The sequence below is a fragment of the Camellia sinensis genome, chromosome 5 (assembly GCF_055761805.1).
Source record: "Camellia sinensis isolate YWXY chromosome 5, ASM5576180v1, whole genome shotgun sequence".
In the NCBI taxonomy this organism is placed as follows: Eukaryota; Viridiplantae; Streptophyta; class Magnoliopsida; order Ericales; family Theaceae; genus Camellia; species Camellia sinensis.
This window is the reverse complement of record NC_138965.1, coordinates 68,317,644-68,337,743: the sequence shown is the minus strand read 5'-3', so window position 1 is coordinate 68,337,743 and position 20,100 is coordinate 68,317,644.

The following is a 20,100-nucleotide window of genomic DNA, read 5'->3' as shown; positions in this document are numbered from 1 at the left end:
ATATTAGCGAAACAACCACAATGGACCGTGGACATAGGCATAACGATCCCAATGAATCAACATATACAAAACGATCGCAACAAACTGGCATATACAAAACAATCGCAACGGATCGGCATATACAAAACGATCTCAAGTGATCAACTTAGGCATAACTTTCTGAAAATTAAAACATATGTTCATGGGTGTCACATTTGATAATCACAAAGGAAATCTCATCTATTCTTATCAACATAGTTTTTCAGAAACTTATCAGATCATGTAGCTCGACTTTTTCGCACTCCTTTCGGAAGACGAATAAGCCCTACAGTATCGGACTCCCGCGGTTTTGAATCTGATCTCATAAGTGCAATGTGAAATAGATAAGCGCCAAAGAGTTCAAATTCGACAAATCTTTTGAAAAATTGATTTTGAATCAAATTGCCAAAAATTGACTGCTTTGCCAAATACAGAGTCGCCACCTAAATATTTTGTAAGAAATTTAGGAAACCCATGACTTGTGCCAAAGGACACGTGTCTGTCATCACCAAGATTGTCTCAGCTCGAGAACTTAGGTACGAGAGGGGAATGTCATGAATTGAGCACCCTCGCTCGCCCGATCAAAGATTGGCCTCTACTAATCATGATGTGAATCTTATTTAAGTTATATGCTCTTGTTCTGATTTATTAGACTAACTTTACTATGTGATGCGCACACACACTAGTGTAGACTAATTTGCAAGAATTGGAACACTTGATCTCATGTTTTGTTTTGAAAATTATTTTGAATATGTACCACTTGAAAAAGTGATCACATATGTACATTACTTAAATTATTTCAATTCAAGGAATTAGCCATCATCCATAGGCATTCAAACAGCTTATAGCAATTAAGCAATTAGCCTCATGGCAAGCATGCTAGACATGGCGACAATCACATTCGTGCAACATGCTAAAGCACAAAAGAGCTCACCTAGTACTCCAAGTCAAAAAGATGAAAGAGTTAAGAAAAATGCGTGATCGTAACTATGCAATATGACTAATGCAGCACATGCGATATGTAATTACTAGGCTAGGCTACTAATATGGCATATGAATCAATTTGATAGCATACGGTCTAAGCACGTATTCAAATAAGTGTTTAACTAACAATGCAAGTTAAAATGATGAGCCGAACCTCATGCATGCAAGACAATGGATACAAGGCATGAGAGATGCTAAACAAGACATGATGCCCTAAACTAACCATCATAATCAGTTAAATAAAAGGGAGAAAGACGTGGGGTTAGAAGACAAACACATTATTACAACTGTGCCCTCTCACAGGAGGGTCCAAATAAACTAACTAGCTAAACTAATTAACTACCTATTTGTAGACGTCCCCGAACGTCCTGGGAGGGAATCCCGTTTTGTTCATTTGGGCTTCCTACAGTTCAGGACTCAATGTCACGGTCCTGTATCTAATCTCGCAGAGTGCAATGCAAGACCGATGAATCATCAAAGAGTCCAAAATCAGCAAATCGTTTTTGAAAACAGATTTTTTGAAAGAAGTGCCAAACATGGACTGCTTTGCTAGGTACAGAGTCGCCACCTAAATATTTTATTTTGGGAAATTTAGGAAACCCTGACTCGTGCCTAAGGCCACGTGCCCGTCATCACCAAAGTTGCCTCGGCTCGGGAACTTGGGTACGATTGGGGAAGGTCATTTCGTGAGCACCCCCGCTTGCCCGATCAAAGATCGGCCACTACTAAAAATGATATCGAGTTTTGAAAATATTATGTGCTCTTATTCCGGTTTATTAGCCTAGAATTACTATGTGATGCACACAACATACAAGTATAGGCTGGATTGCCTAAATTGGAACAAAGCATCGCATGCCCGTTTATTTTGAAAATGGATTGAATTTTGCTACTCGTAAGTAGGCTAAAACACAGGTTTCGACGAATTATTCTAACTCAAGCAACCCAACCTTCACCCACAGGCACCCAGGCAGTTATATCACATAAGCACATAGCCTCATGGCAAGCATGCTATCATGGCAGTCACTCACACGCATGCAAGGATATTAAAGTATAAACACTTACCGAGTACTCCAAGCCAAAGAAAGAAGCTAATTAGAAAACATGCATGAGTCCTAACTATGCTGAAAATGCCTAATGCAACACATACAAAAATGCAACTTAAGATAGTCTCGACTATTCTAAAATGGCATATGAAATGCAACAACTGATACACGTATTCAACTCGAAATTGAAATACAATGCAGTTAGTATGATGCGCCGAGCCTGATGCATGCAATACAGATGAATGAATGCAATCATGCGAGCATATAGACGCTAATTGAAACATGCCCTAAACTAACCATCATAAGCTAGTAAATAAAAGGGAGAAAGACATGGGGTTGGAAGACATACATCACACACACGCACACTTATTACAACATTGCCCTCTCTCGGAGGGTCCGAATAAATAATACACAACCGAAAGAATAACGAATTACAGCTAATTATTACACAATCCTAATTAATTAACAAATTAACTAAGATAAATAAGCTAGCATGCAAATTAAACAAAAATGGACTACCGCAGCTCTGTTCCGAATGATAGGGATCATGCATGCTCGAGTCGCCTTGTCGGGAAATCCATCGCAATGCACCGATTTGCCTCTGTTTGCGACTGGTCCCGGAATATTGTACAAAACTCCAGAAGGCTGAAACTCCACCATGCTGTTGGTTTCCAGTTTGTTGCAACAGAGAGCAAGAAAGGGGCATGGCAAAGTATTTTCAACATATGTGTGCATGACCATTCTCCCCGTCATTGCATAAGCTCTAGGGAGTGTAGTCTTCGATCATCGTGCCACCGATCACGCATCTCGATGTATGATGGCCGAGGAGTCGAATTGCATGACTCAATGTGAAATGGATGCACAATGAACACAATAAGGCCTAAACTCCATCATGGGTAATCAAGAGTGTCGGCGACCGAGAATCAAAGCACGTTTCGTCACTTTGAGTACGAAATGCCCCTCGTTTCCCGTGTTTGGACTAAACCCTACTCCAAACACTATGCAACAACTAGAACGGCATGGCATGCAAACACAATGCAACGACTACCATGCAATCCTAAATGAAAAGCAACTAAGACATGCAAACATGTAAGGAATGACGTGCAAAGGTGCAACTAGCATACGCAATGCTATAAACTGCAAATGGCAAACTCAATGCTCATGAATTATATGGCATACGCAATGCACATACAAAGATGGATATGCATAAAGACATGAACAAAGCATACGCAATGCGACGATCGATTATGCGACAACATGGATATGGCATACATAATGCAAGATGGACTTAAACTAAAATGAGTGGGCCTTAGCCACACTCAAATCAGTGGCCATACATGACAGAATTAGGCAACAAAACACATGCGAATATGCACAAATGCAAGGGACCGAACCTAAGGCATCAAATGCCACTCTACCAAAGCATGGCAAGGGATGAAATATGGCATGCAATCATACATTTTCCAGCTCTGAAATATGATGCAAGATGGTCCCGAATCATGCAAACACTTCACACAATGCATGCTAGATGGCCCGAATACCGAAACTAGTGAAGGGCATTACACTAGAGGTTCACAAAGCAATGTACAAATGGAAAAACCAGCCCCAAACAGACCCTAGGCAGGTCCAAGACAGTGGGAAAATGGTCTAAAATGATGGCTCAAAGTGCAAGGAAATGGAGCTCATGCAATGGTCCAAAAACGAGGCATACAAGCACAACTCTCAAACACATTTAAAGAGTGGAAAATATGGGAATATGGAATACATGTAAGCTCTGAAATATGATGCACAATGGCCCCAAAACATGGAAACAACTCAACATAAGCATGCAATAGGCTTCAAAACTCAAAGCTTGGCAAGGGTATTGAGCTACAACGATGCATAGCAAGCATCATTCAGCCATGAGGCATAAAAATAGAGCTAAGGAAGTCCAAAACATGCACAAAATCAGTTTAAAGCATGGCCAAAAAGTGCTAGAATCAAGGGCCAAAATAGCATGCAATGTAAGCTAGTTAAGGGGATTTGCACTACAAGCATGTGAGGCAATCAAAAGAACACTAAATCAGCAAAAGTTAGAGGTATGACATGCCAAATAAAGCCCAAAAACCCACTGAAATATGGCCTATGCATGCAAGAATGATAGGCTCCTTTGATAGGCTATAAAGAGGGTTGTTCTGTACATGCAAGAAGGACACCCAAAATGGCAAAATGGGCTCTGGATAGAGCCTATGCAGGTCCTAAAACTCATCAAAAATGGCCTGAAACATGGCTTGGAAGCATGAAAATAAGGGCTCCTTTGTAAGGCCAAAAATGCTAGTAAACAAGACAAGGGGTGAAAGGGTCACCCCCCTCTGATTTTGGTGCTCAAAATAGCATGCTAGCCACTGAAAATCCACTGGATTTCAGTGGCTAAGAGGCCAAACAAAGGGCAATGCAAAGGCTTAAGTGCATGGCTCAAAACAAGGTGAAAACAAGCATGCAAGGGGGTAGATGACCCCCAATAGAAAAAAGGTCTTAAACAAACATGTTAAGGACCTCAAAATAAGACTTTTTTTAGTTTATGATGAAGCCCAAATATGCTTGCAAACTAGGCTAAGAGATGGAACAAAACAATGCCAAAAAGAGGGAGACAGAGTGTTACCCTTGTAGCCAAAAGGACCAGCAGCTTCTAGACCAAAACAACAAGCTTTCAACCTCTGAAAATGGCCTCCAAGATGCTTATAGTGATGGTGGAGGGATTAGGCTAGGAGGTGGTATGTAAAGGTGCAAGAACAAGGGACTTTGGAGGTTGAAATAGAGAGATAGAGAGGGGTGTATGTATATGCCTTAACCAAATTTTCTGAACCTTTGCAAATGAGGGAGAGGGCCTCCTTTATAGAGGAACAAAGGTCCAAGCTTCCTCAAGAAGCTAGTGCAAAGGTCCAAGCTTCTTGAGGAAGCTAGAGCAAAAAGGGGCAAGCTTCATGAGGAAGCTAGAGCCAAAGGGTCAAGCTTCTTCAAGAAGCTAAAAAGGGTTCAAGCTTCTCCTAGAAGCTTAGAGCAAAAGGCCAAGCTTCTTTGAGAATCCAAAACAAGGTTGCCAATCCAAAACAAGCTTAGAGCAGTCTGTGCCTTCCAGCTGGTACAGCTGGCACACACTCAAAGAGACAGAAAATGGGGAAGTAGGCCGACCAGTTCAAGTGGTCGGCCGACCACCTTCCCTAGTCGGCCGACTAGGGTCAAAAGGTTCAGGTGGTCGGTCTCCTCCTAGGGTGGTCTCCCAACTCAATGCAAGCTAGTGGTATGGTGGGAGACCAGTAATTGTGGCCCAAAAGTGAGGGAGACCACTTACCTATCAAGAAAACTGGCCGACCGGGGAAAAGTGGTCTCCAAGGAGAAAAGGTAGTCTCCCACCCTTGTACCACCTTCCAAACAATGAAAATAGGGTCCATGCCAAAAATGAACCAAGATGGATGCAAAACGAGGGTTCAGGGGCCAAAACGCGCGGTCGAAGGCCCCAAAAACAGGCTATTAAGCATCGAAAGTGGCATGCGACCACGAAGGTGGTCTCCCCGGCCACAGTGTCCCTCTAGAGAGAGAAAACAAGGTGTGTGCCAAAAATCGGAGCAAACGGAGAAAGTTAAGCGGCCCCGAACCGAGGTGCACGGCCGACAGCTCCATAAACCGGAAACTGGTCTGCAAACGGGAAAAGCGGCCTACGACCACGAAAAGTAGACTACGGCCACTGAGAGATGGTCTACGAGACCTCTCCCTCCTTTCGGGAAGAGAAAACAGAACCTAGTTCGCAAACCGAGACAAAACACAAAAGGGGCCCGAGGCCCGGAGGCAAGGCTCTCAGCCGAGACTCTGAAACCTCGAAACGAGCACAACATGCGCAATCACCGAGCGCTCAATCGATGACCTCTGAGTCTTAAGGTCGGTCAAAACTGGGGTGTCTACACTATTACAAAACGATTTAACTACCTATGCTAGCTAGTTATTACAACATCACAACTAATTAACTATTCTAGCTAATTATTACAAATTGGAACTAACTAATTAATTACACTAATTAATTAATTACAAAATTCTAATTAGCTAACTAATTAATTACAACATGAATACAACGTGTAAGAAATAATTAAACTAATTAATCAACCCCGAGAAGGGAGGAATGCTCATGCATGCGCGGATTTCCACCCAAAAAGCACACCGCTCTGCTACCAAAATGCTTCTATTGCACAGTGGAACATCTTTTCACTTTAGCCACTACTCTGTTCAGTTCCAAAAACACTACAGCTCAATTTTACAAAAATGGCCGGCAGGCCAGAAGTGGTGACCAGCCGGCCACAAATGATAGCCTACCATCCAGAAATAGTGGCCTACTGGCCACTGATGCTTGGTTTCTCCTGCTACAATAGAAAGCATACAGAGCACAAACAGGGTATTTCTCAAGGTATGTTTGTACATCTTACCCCTCTTTATCATCAAACAACATCAAAGGAGTTACAAGCTCAATTCACAAGCCATCAATCGATGCAATTTCATTGCATGATGGCCTATGAATACAATTTCAATGCATGATGGCCTATGAATACAATTTCAATAAATACAACAAGAAAGACTCCCAAACCTCCTCCCTATCATGGATTGATCAAGGGAAGTGGTTGACATTAACTCTTGAACCGTTTACATCACTGAAAAGTATGAAATGATTCGAGAGTCAAGGGTTCAATTAACGTCTGATTGAACCCTAACCAAGTTATTATCTTGCGTCACTTTTAATCCTCATTTTATTACATCGTTTTAATTACCAACCATTCCTTTGTCAATTAAGTCCCAAAGTGAGCTTTAAGTCCTCTATTGGAAAGGAGCACCAAGCCAAGTGTTGTTTTGGGCATGAGAGATGTATCATGCCGTTGGTCATGACCTCCCCAAAGGGATTAAACCATTAAGCACAAGACCTCAATCTCAACCTTTAACAAACAAGTAGCTTGAAACAACTTTCAAAGCAAAGCAAAGGCCAAGAAAGGAGGGAGGTTGTAGAGGTAATTAAGGGTGATCACAAGCATGGAAAACAAGAAATAAACACTATCAACTCAAATAGGTTGGTGGCTAAGGCCTAAACCACCAAGCCTATGAGGACAAATACACTACAAGCATGTAATACAAAGCTCAAATGTAATGAACCACTAAAAACAATCCTAAAATAGTGCTAAATCAGTCCTAAAACATGCTAGAATTAAGACAAAAATAGCTAGAACAATAAGCTAAAACATGGAGCATGTTAAATAGTAAACAAAGCATAAGGAGGGGAGGCTACCCCCTCCATTTTTAGAACTTCAAAACAACATTTTAGCCACTGAAAATGCTCTGAGAATCAGTGATAAAAAGCTCAAAAAAAAGGTTGACAACAAGGTGGGAAACACAAGGGTAAAGGCCTTGGAAGCTAGGTGAAAGGAATGGTGAGCCACCCCTCCACCCTTATTGGCCTTAAACCACAAGTTTCAGCCCAAAATTTCAAAGTATAAACATCCCAAAAACAGCAGGCAAAATAGCAATTAAAGCAAAATAATAAACCAAGACTATACCTCTTGAAGAGGAGAACATTTACCAAGTCACAAATCAACACTTACACACTCTCAAAAGCTCAAAGTAAGCTCAAAAGTGCCTCAGCTCAAATATCACAAGGTTTGGTTTAGAGTGTATAGGCAAAAGCTTAGAAATTCGCGCGCGCGCGCGCGAGAGAGAGAGAGAGAGAGAGAGAGAGAGAGAGAGAGAGAGAGAATTTTTCTCCAAAATGGTCAACCCTCAAAAATGGAAGGGGAGGTCTCTTATATATAGAAAAACATCAAACTCCCTCAGAAACATCCATACATACACGTGTAAGCAGATGCAAGCATTAGTGGAAACAGTTGGTACAGTTGGCATAAATATCTGCCAAAACACACTTGTGGCCAGTAGGCCACTAATTTTGGTCGGCAGGCCACACATCTGGCTGGCAGCCAAGATCAGTGGCCAGCTGCCAATGGCAGTGTCCAGCATCCCATAGAAAGGGGCCTGCATGTTCCCGGGTTGTTAGGCTTGAAAAACTAGGGTTTTAGTCCAAAACAAGGCAAGAGGTGTTTAAGGTTTTGAAGGCTCAAAGCTGTGGCATTCTGCTGAGGACTTTGAGCACTTGACAAGAATATACACATTCATCGTTGGGTGTGCAAGCGATGGTGTCCAAGTTGTAAGGGCGGTCAAAAATGGAGTGTCTACAGTTGCCCCTCTTTGACATAACTCGAAGTCATGAAATGACGTGAGTGAATGCCAAAGCTCGAAGATGACCCATTTCGACAAGGCTGTAAGACTTGGACAAACAATCAAGACATAAATTAAATAAAACAAAAATGGTTGCGCTCGCAGGCTACTTACGTATCCTTTTGCAAGGAATCAAACCAGCGTAGTTCTGGGGTAAGGTGCAAATGATATGTACAAAGATACTTTAAAGCTGGACTCACACACTTTGCGAAGCCGGCTATTTTGGAAACTCATGATCATAGTAAGCAATAATAAGATAACAACATATGAATGAGCAGCTTCAAGCTTAAAACTGACACAGGTTCCATGCAAAAAGATCTACAACATAATCTAACCATGCCAAAACGTGAGATGAGGAAAGAAAACACCGCTCAAGGTCGCGTTTCACATGTATTGAGAAACTGAGAAACAAAAATTGCTCGAGGTCGCACTTCACGTGTCCCGAGATGAAAACAGCTCAAGGTCATGTTTCATGCATCCTGAGAAAGGAGAAAAATCGTTCAAGGTCACGTTTCACGTGTCTTGAGATAAGAACCACTCAAAGTCGTGTTTCACATGTCTTGAGATACTTTAATCATGCAGAAGTCATGAGAAGAGAGAAAAACTGCTCGGGGTTGCGTTTCACGTGTCCCGAGATAAAAACTTGCCCAGGGCCACGCTTCACGCATCCTAACATAAAAACCTCTCGGGGCCGCATTTTACTCATCTTGAGATAAAATCTTCCCAAGGCAGTGCTTCATGTGTCCTGAGATAAAAATCGCTCGAGGACGCGTTTCACGTGTCTTGAGATAAAACTCGTCTAGGGCCGTGTTTCACGCGTCCTGACATAAAAATTGCTCAGGGTCATGTTTTACGCGTCCCGAGATAAAATCCTTCCAGGGTCGCGTTTTACGCATCCTGAGATACGTTAATCACGCTGAAGTCATGAGAAGAAAAGAAAAATTGCTTAGGGCCGCGTTTCATGCGTCCCGAGATAAAACCTGCCCAGGGCCGCACTTCACGCGTCCTGAGATAAAAATTGCTCGGGGCCGCGTTTCATATGTCTTGAGATAAAAACTGCTTGGGGCTGTGCTTCACGCATCATGAGATAAAAACTGCTCGGGGTCACATTTCATGCGTCCCGAGATAAAACCCGCACAGGGCCACGCTTTACGCGTCTTGAGATAAAAATTGCTCGGGGTTACGTTTCACGCGTCCCGAGATAAAACCCGCCCAGGGTCGCGTTTCACGTGTCCTAAGATAAGAGCAAAAGATGCAACGTGAAATGACCGTGTGCGATAGATGCACAAAGTGAACAAGTGCGATAGATGAACAAAATAAACAAGTGCGATAGATGCACAAAGTGTATAAGTGCGATAGATGCACAAAATAAACAAGTGCGATAGATGCACAAAGTGTATAAGTGCGATAGATGCACAAAGTGAACGAGTGCGATAGATGCACAAAGTGAACGAGTGCGATAGATGCACAAAGTTTACAAGTGCGATAGATGCACAAAGTGTACAAGTTTACAAATCAATATAGTGACAACACATATTCCATGCAAGACAGACAATCGATGTATGATGCTAATTGAAAGCATGTTCTATGCGAGAAACAAAAGCATATTCTATCAAAATTGAAAGCATGCTCTATGCATGAACCATGAATGATGTAGGGCATGCGTGCAGCATAAGTATATGTGAAAATGCATATTCTATGCAATAGAAGAGAACAAGCATGTAATTTGACAGAACGAATAAAATGATATTCGGTGATAACCTTCAATTTACCTCTCGGAGACTTTGCAACGTGCTCAAAAAGGATACACCTCGTTCACATTGGTAAGTAGGACACATTTACGCACCAGAACGCAATTTCAAGCTCCCTAAGAATCAATCTGAACCCAAAAAAGAACTTGTTATATACTGCTTGGGGAACAGAAGCATAGAACAACACCAGGACACAAATGAAGACCATCGGCCACCTGCCGACCACAAGGGGAAGCCGTCGGCCATCCGCCGGCCACTAGTTCGGCTTGCCAGCCACCCATGTTTTTTTCAAGGCAGAAAGATCTTTTTGCCTTGGGTTTTCATTAAAACCACAACCAAGCTTCATTTGCACATACATAAAAGTTTGAAAATCCTCTCTCTCTCTAGGTGTTTTCTCTCTCTAGATTTACGCTTTATACGCATTTTCCAACGCCCCACATAAACTTTTTCGTAAAACCCTTTTGATTCTCTACACTTTGAACCGATTAGATTTTGATTTCATCGCTTTTCTTGAGTTTTCACCACTTTAGGCTTGTTCTTATTGAGTTTCTCTCGGGTTTTGTGAACTTTCCCAGGTTTTGACTGTTTCTCCTATTTTCTCTCTTCTCGGGTTGACGTTTTTCAAGTTTTCCTATTTTCTCCATTTTTCTTCATTTTTCACCCACTTTCCAGATGGCAAATGGTATTCCTTATGATGGAGCTCCTCCCAAGGTTCCACCTCCTTTATCACCCCCTGCTGAGCTTGAGGAGCCGGTGATTGTTGAGGCCGGTGGGGCAGCAGAGAATATCGTAGCTGATCTTAAAGCGGAGTTCATTTCAGAGGTTGAGCCTGAGCCACTACCATTGGGGGTACGGCCCTTTGATCCTATGACTTATTATCCTCGCACCCACACACTACCGTTAGAGGCATCAGGCGTTTCAGCGATTTCATTGGTAGTGTGCTAGAGGATCTTCTGCTGAGGGAGCCGGACTCCTACCTTTCTGAGGTATGCATTCCTGCCTTTCCTTTAAATGTATTTCTTGCACTACCTTTCATCTGAATGCTTTTTTATGACTGTCTTTCATCTACTTCACTTTTTCCATTGCCACAGGGAGACTCCCGTGTTTACAGGCAGTATGGGGTGACGACCGCAAGAGACTGGTATGATGAGCTCTCCTCGAGGTCCGCGACCTCATTGACAAGGCCAGCTTCAGCCTATTTTTCTCTGGACTTTCACAGCACATAGCGAGTCGGGCTATTCTCGAAGCGCTGGTGGAGAGGTGGGACACCATCAACTCCTTCCGTCTCTTTTCTGTTGGGGAGATAACGATGACTCCCTACGACTTTGCCATGCTTACAGGCTTAGGAGTAGGGGGTGATTCGATCTCCTTTGACATGGACATGGGCCTGTGGGAGGCCGCTTAGATCCACCTGTTGGAAGCACACCCACCTCTGTACAGACTGGCGATGATGAGGTATAGCTGGTTCACCGAGCAGTTTCACGGGAGCGAGTCTAAGACACCGGAAGAGGTGAAGCAATATGCCTGGGGCTTCTTGATGTTTCTCCTTGGTACCACCTTGTTTACGAACAGGTGGAACACCGTGGGTTTATATTTACTAAGCACCCTGGTAACACTGCCTTGGGTGCGATTTTACGACTAGGGTGGAGCTGGCCTCGCCACCCTTTATGGCTACGTGAGCTCTACTTCCCGGATAAGGGGAGAGCGAGTTGGGGCTACTGAAGAGCCTAGGAGGTATGCACCATACCTTTCTGCTTTTGTACTCATGCTTTTTACTTCATATCTGTTCATAACTTGTGCTTTCTGCTTTGCACTTTTTGTATCTATTCATGCATTGTGCTTTCTGCTTTGCACTTTCTGTATTTGTTCATGCATTGTGCTTCATGCTTTGCACTTTTTGTATCTGTTCACACATTAACACCACTGCCCTCTTCTTGTAGTTGTGGGTTTATGCCTACTTCCCAACTCTGGCTCTGGCTCTAGAGCCTATGGAGGAGATTCTCTCCTTCGTGCCATACTCAGGATGGTATGACAGCCGGTGCTGGCGTCAGAGCCGCGACGACACTACCTTCACCTTTTTTCGTCAATACTTCAATACGGTGGCTGCTGGCGAGGTAACTCGAAACTCACAGTCATTTTTGCTTTACTACTGCTCTAATTAACACTTTGGCAACTGATGGTAACTAACAATCTATACATTCTCTATTTACAAATCACATGGCAGCCCTGGGCGACGATGCCAGCTGGTATGAGAGACCAGTACGTCGGGGCTTGGGCCACGTCCCGCTTCTGGATTTTGCTAGAGGGCCCAGTCTGCCGGGCCTGGTTTCTGAGTGAGCGGTTTATACGCCAAACCGTGGGCTTGCTCGATCCAATTGTTCCGATGCCACCTCCAACATCCATGACGACACTAGATAGCCTTCCTGTTGATGCGATTATCCAGTTCATGGTGGGCCTGGACGCTGACTTCTTCAGAGCAGAGGACAACTACGTGACATTCATCTAAACTCATCTTATGCCCTCCTTGACGAGTGTTCACGCAAGTGAGACTGCAAGTGCTCCCGTGGTAGGTGAGGCTGCTTAAGAGGCCAAGGTCGGTATTAGAGGGACTCCTCCCGTTGGGTAGATGACCAGTTAGCCAGAGATTCCCACTGTGCTCACATGTTGGCGACCGACCGGGACAGCCTACCAGATTCCGATCGAGTTGGTAGATGCAGCGCACGAGTATGTTAGAGCTAGAGGCGCACCTTAGGTATGGACCACACTTTACAATTTGCACCCCATGTTTTCCATTTCAATTCTGGAATTTGATCATTCAAATGCACTTGCAGGTTCCCACGGTGTATACAGAAAGCCTCCTTGAGCTAATTGCCTCTCTGATTGGCATGATGCAGAAGAGAGAGACGTTGCTTGGTCTTCACGGTATTCAGGTATCTTCCTCTATTTCAGCATGCATTTCACTACTAACTCTGTTGCGCACCACATTATCATATCCCCACTAATACATTAGCACTTCCACTGTAGTCTTCCCTAAACAGCACTGACACACTGCATTGGCACGCTGTACTCATACTGTATCTGGTTTCTTCATGATGCCCATTCTGCATACTATGCCTGTATCTGATACACACACTATAACTGATATGTTGACAACTGTTTTTTCAAATTCTGAGTGCACCAATAGTAGCAGTAGCACCAGCACCAGCACCAGCGTCGGTAGCATCTCCTCCAGTAGCAAGGAGGAGAAAGAGACAAGCCTCAGTACATGGTCAAGATGTGCGCCACGGTCGAGGTAGAGATAGGGGTACTCAAGGCCAATTTAGTCCCTTAGAGCCCGTTTTGAGCTATGATAATGCTGAGACTAGTGACTCCGAGGAGGCAGCAAGTCGACATTCTGAGTCATCTAGAAGTGGGAATGATGATACTCGCTCGGGGTCAGAGAGCGGAGATGACGCCGAGATAGGCTTTGAGACAGGGAACGGAGATGATACTAGCTTTGGTTCAGAGTCTGATTCTGACAGCGATGCCGATGGAGACAGTGCCCCTAAGTCTCCTCCGAGGAAGAGAACAAAGAGAGCCTCTCGAGCTTGAGATGACTGGTGCTGATTTTTTTTGTACTTTTTGCTTAGTTTCTTTTAGTTTAGTAGCTTAGCACATGTATAGCTTTAGATAGGTTTTACTTTTGCTTTTGAAACTTGTACTCTTTTTTGTAAAAACCATGATTGGAATAAAACCTCGCAGTTTTTATTTTTTATTTTTTTTAAATTTTTTTTTAATGAAAATGTTATTGTTTTTGCATCATGAGCACCATATTTGCATGAAATGGAAATGGAATTGAATTTTGAAAATGAAAACTTGTATTGGCATGATGTTCTTAATCGAGTAATGAGACAACCAATAGCCAAAATACAAAATACAACTCGATAAGCAAAGAAAAAAACAACTCAAACACAAATATACACACTTACTAAGACCAAAAGACTCAAAACAAGACCATAAAAACAATAAGATCAAGACAAAACCAGGCTGCCAAAACTGCTCGGCACACAAGTGAACGGCAGGCCAGAAAATGGGGGTTGCCGATCACAAAAGGTGGGCTGCCGCCCACAAATGTGAAGAACCTCCAGAGAGTTGACAGTTGGCTCCCACTCACAGCCATATCTTCTATAAAACGTTCTTTTTCGTGATTTCTTCTCCAAAACCTCATTTCAGTTGTTGTTTCTTCCACAAATGGAGATATTCCTTGCCGAGAAGCTCACGGATTAGATAGCCACTTTAGATAGCACAGAAAAGTCAAATTTCCGAGGTTTCGGCATAAATGCACTTTTTTTGTTAAGCTACACTCCTCTTTGCTTTCCGTTCCTCCATGCCGCGGCCCGATGCTGGGACCCGATTACACATGTATTTCGCTTCGGAACACAGGAAATGTGCTCTACTCTTGAAGAATTTCAGGCATTGATGGAAACCTAGCGTGATGAGGAAATTATACCTCAGCCTCGTTTTGGCCACGCCCAAGCTTTGGGATGGAGGTGCGGGCTCACTTTGCATGAAGCTCAATCTTTGGCCCATGACAAAGAGCTAGACATACGTAGCTTGATTCATCGATTTTCTGACATCGGTGACAGAGGCGAACTTCTTTGGCGAGGTTTTTGGCAACATGCCTTTCGTTTATGTATACTCACGCACTTCCTTCTTGCTTGACGCTGGTCGAGACCTTGATGGGTTTAGATGCTTTTCATCGGTAAGACACTACTAAGTTTGCAGGGAGTCCACTACTTGTTCAGGTATTGTTTCCCATCCTTTCTGATATGTGTTTCTCACATCACTCGGCACTCATGCTCTATTTTCCCTCAAAGCCCTTTCCTTTCTTTTCTCTCAACGCACATCTCTCTATTCTTTAATCTTTCTTATTTTTCATCATTTCCCAGGTATGGCTCATGGATAAGCTGAAAGTGGTGGACTCTTGCCCCTAGTATTCAGCTCGAGCTTATTCCTTCCGCCAACGACTAGTGGATTTTCCCAATGAGGGATAGCGGTGCAACTGGATGTACAACAGATTTGCAACTAACATAGCTTGGCGTTGCCCCTAGCTTAATCTAACTGAAATGAGTTACAACATGACTCGACAGCCTGGCGTACAGTTGATTGGCCTCACGCATTATGTGTTCTACTTTCCCTTACAGTTCAGATGCTAGTTTGGACATGATCAGACCTGCCCCAGAAGAGGGGGTAGAATACCTGGCATCATTCCCAATTCGTGCTTCACACTTGGCTAGGTATCTCACTACTTGGAGGACGAGAGAGCTTCTGGCCCCTGCCCCTAGTTTCAGTTATGCCCTTTCTGGCGAGTGCTTGATTTGGCTAGAGGATAAGGCACAAACCGGGCCCACTTCGGCTTAAGAAGCTTCCGCAAGCACGAGTAGAGAACGCAGGAACACCTGACTCACCTATGCCCCTAGTTTATTGCTTTGACCTTTCTTTTCAAGTTTTATGATGTAAAAGCAACTTTGATTTGTGTCAGAGAGTTGAGAACTTTATGTTGAAATCAATGGAATTAAAGATGCGAGCACTAAAAATTTTCCTTTTTGTCAAAAAATGGTCTAAGTTTTAAAAGGTAAAATTTGAGAAAAATCAACTTTTATTAAAACTTTCCAAAACCATTTTCGAAAATGATCACCACCTGACACGCATAAAATCAATCCTCAAGATGTATAACCCCGAATTAAAAGATCATAACTGCCCCTGATTAAATACCATTACTACTCTGTATTGTAACCAGCTCTTTTTCCCAAAATAAAGATCACAACCAAGCTCTCAGATAATGGACAAACATGACCTGATCAGACACATGGACAGGACAATTGAATTGGAGATGGTTACGGCCAAACTTCAGGATGAAGTTGCCTACGTATCCCAAAGATGGGAATCAGGCTTTACATAGTTCAGTTCAGGTTCACTTGAGTATTAACTCTTCCCTTTTGCGCTCTAAGTTTTGCCAAAGTCGCCCTTTAGGGTTTTTAACCTTGCGAGCTCAATTTTTCTTTATTTCTAATTTTTCATGCTCTAACTTTTGCCTAGGTCACCCTTTCAGGTTTTCGGCCTAGCGAGCCTCTTAGGGATAGTATTTCTTCAACTTGTCCATGTTGATCGGCTGCGAAAATTCCAAGCCATCTAAGTCCATGAGAATAACTACCCCTCTTGACCAGATAGCTTTGATGATGTAAGGACCAATTTAATTGGGTCTGAACTTGCCCCTAGGGTCATGGCTGGGAGCTCGGTTGTCTTTCAGCAACATATCTCCCTCCTTGAGATTTCGAGACTTAACTTTCTTGTTAAAAGCCCTAGCAATTCTGCGCTGGTAGCACTGAACATGATACAATGCTTTTAGCCTCTTTTCATCAAACAACATTAACTTCTCAAATCTGCTCTGTCGCCAATCCGTCTCCTCTATCTGACACTCAGCCATAACTCGCAGCGATGGGACTTCAATTTCAATTGGCAGAATAGCCTCCATCCCGTAGACGAAAGAATAAGGGGTTGCCCCTGTAGATGTCCAGATCGAAGTTCTGTAGTCCCAGAGTGCGAATTTATTTGGCCAGTCTCTGTAGGTCTCAACCATCTTTTGCAAGATGTTCTTGATGTTCTTATTGGCGGCTTCAACAGCTCCATTGGTTTGTGGCCTGTATGTAAATGACTTATGAAAAGCCACGTTCTATTTGTCCAGCAAGTCTATCACCTCTTTCTTGAAGTGGGAACCGTTATCTGGTATGGTCTCGTTCGAGACTCGGTACCGGCAGATGATATTGTTTCTGATGAATTTGGCCACATGCGATGCCTTTAACACTGCATAGGACTGAGCTTCTACCCACTTTGTAAAGTAATTGACAGCAACGATAACGTCGATTCCCCAGATCGAGAAAGGCCATGGCGAAGTCATGTTGTAAAGTTTTGAAGATAGAATATTCATGCGATTGGCATGAATTTGAAATTTGTGGCATCACCTCACAAAACCAATACAATCCTCCTCTATGGTGGACCAGTAATAACCTTGCTTGAGAATCTTCCGCGCTAGCATCACACTATTCATATGCGCCTTGCATTCTTCACCGTGGATAGCCTCCATGAGGCGCTTTGATTCCTCTTCTTCTATACACAGTTTATGCATTCCCAGATGACCTCTTTTATACAGCTTACCTCCGCAGATGATAAATTGGATGACTATACACTGTATTCCCCGTTTTTCTTTGGCATTTGCCCCTGGTGGATACACCTCATTTTCCAAGAAGTTCCAAATATCATAGTTCCAGGGGTTTTTGTCTTGCATTTCATCTATCGCGGCAATGGTTTTATAAGCTGGTGTGTATTTCTGTCTGATGATAATCAGATACATCCGGACTCCTAGTGGAATGTCTACCATAGAAGATAGAGTTGCTAAAGCATCAGCGAACCTATTGTTCTCTCTTAGTAGATACGTGAAAGTCAGTTTTTCAAACCTAGGAATCAGAATATCCAGGGTCTGGTGGTAAACCTTCATCTTCTCTTCTTTGACTTTCCAGTCTCTGTTTACTTGAGAAACAACCAAGTTCGAGTCCCCGATGACATCCAACCTTATTGCCCTTAGTTCTAGGGTGGCTTCTAAATCAGCAATACACGCTTCATATTCTGCTTCATTGTTGGACACTTTAAACCAGAGTTTGAAGGCTAAAGGTATATGGCAGCCGTCGGGTGCTATTAGCAACACACCTATCCTATAACCGTACTGATTGGACGCTCCGTCAAAGTACATCATCCAAGTTTCCTCCTCAACTTGCAGAATGTCTTCATCTGGGAATAAGTATTCCACTGCCTCATCCCCTTCTATAGGGTGGTCTGCTAGGAACTTCGCTACAACTCTTCCCTTGACCGACTTGCGGGTGACATATTTGAGATCAAATTCGGAGAGAAGAAGCAACCAACGGGCCAGCCTACCCGTAAGCACTGGTTTCTCAAAGAGATATTTGATGAGATCTAATCTCGAAACCAGGATTATAAAGTGAGCTAACAAGTAGTGTGATGTAGGACAAGATTATAAGAATTTTTTTCTACATCTTTCATGCCTTTTGTCGGTCCAATTGTTCCAATAAGTCTTCGGCTACTTGTTCTACATCAGTCCCTTCTGCTTGGAGAGAACTCGACCTCAAGTTCAATTCTTGATAGAGGGGTTCTTTAGCATGATACTCATATAAATCAGCTACATTAAAAGTCTTGGAAATCTTCATGTTGTTTGGTAGCTTAATCACATAAGCATTGTCATTGATTTTCTTCAACACCTTATATGGACCATACTTGCGAGGCTTCAATTTGTTGTATGTGCTGACTGGAAATCTGTCTTTCGCAAAAACACCATTACTGAATCTCCTTCCTTGAACAGTTTGGAGCACCGATGGTTGTCTACGGCTGCCTTATATTTAGTATTTGTTTCCTCCAACTTCTTTCGTACTTCTTCTTGCACTGCTTGGGCTTGTTTGGCCATGGTTTTGGCGGCATTACTCACTCCTAGACCCCGAGGTAAACAGAGCAAATCAACTACATGTTTTGGAGGCGTGACATACACCAGAGAGAATGGTGACTTTCTTGTGGCACTGTGTACTACGCTATTATATGCGAATTCTGCTTGAGGCAAAGCAAGATCCCATTACTTAGGTTGTCTCTACAAATGCTGCGAACCAAATTGCCCAAAGTCCTGTTAGTCACCTTTGTTTGACCATCTATTTGAGGATGCGCAGTTGAACTACGATTCAAGGCTATGTTAAATATCTTCCACAAAGTCACCCAGAAGTGGCTAAGGAACTTGACATCACGAACTGAGGTAATTGATTAAGGGACTCCATGCAAACAAACTACTTTTCAAAAGAATAATTGGGCCACATGAGAGGCGTCTGAAGTCTTTTGACAAGGAATAAAATGCGCCATCTTTGAAAACCTGTCAACCACTACGAACACAGAATCAACTCCACGTTGGGTACGAGGGATTCCTAACACAAAGTCCATTGCCAAGTCTTCCCAAATGTTGTTAGGAACAGGTAGAGGCATATAGAGGCCAGTATTCTGAGACGAAGCGGAATACACGAGGACTAGCTATCGTTCTAGTAGACGAAAGGGGCTCTCGAATCCACGAGAAAAATAGAACCTTGAATCCACAAGGAAGAGAAAATATGTTAATATTATTGATTGAATGAATAAAAGTTGTCTTTGCCATGAGGCTTACGTATGTATTTATAATAAACTAAACCTAATACTTGTAGGAAAAGTAATTCTAAAATAAACTAGAAAACTTAAATCAACACAAATTAGGAAACCTAAGAGAATAGGAAACTAAAATTCTAAACTATTTAAAATCCTAGTCAAAATCTAATTCCAAAAATAATAAAATTAAGAAACCTAATAATTCTAAATTATTTATACTAAATTACAAGAATCCTAATAAAATAATATATCAAAAATATTAAAACTAAAAATATAAAAATTCTTATAATCTTGTCCTACATCAAAGTGGCTTAACTTCCTAGTGACCCATACCAAGGCTAGGAAAGCTTTCGCCAAAGGAGTGTACCGGGTCTCATAATCTAGCATTTTCTTGCTCAAGTAGTAGATGGCTTTCTCCACCTTATCTTCAGATTCTTGAACGAGCATGCATCCTATGGTCGTGTCTGTTGCTGACAGGTACAGAATCAAAGGCTTCCCCGGCTCCGGCAGCGCCAACACGGGCAGATTCTGGATATACTGCTTAACCTGCTCAAAGGCGAATTGACATCGATCATCCCATCAAAATTTCTTCCCTTTCTTCAAGAGACCAAATAGTGGTTCTCAAGTCAAGGTTAATTTGGAAATAAACCGTCTTATGAATTGTACTTTACCCAGAAAGCCTCGGGTTTCCTTTTCAGTCCTTGGTGGCGGCATTTCTAAAATGGCCTTGATTTTGGAAGGATCTACTTCAATGCCCCTCTATGTGATCAAAAAGCCTACCATTTTTCCTGCCGTTA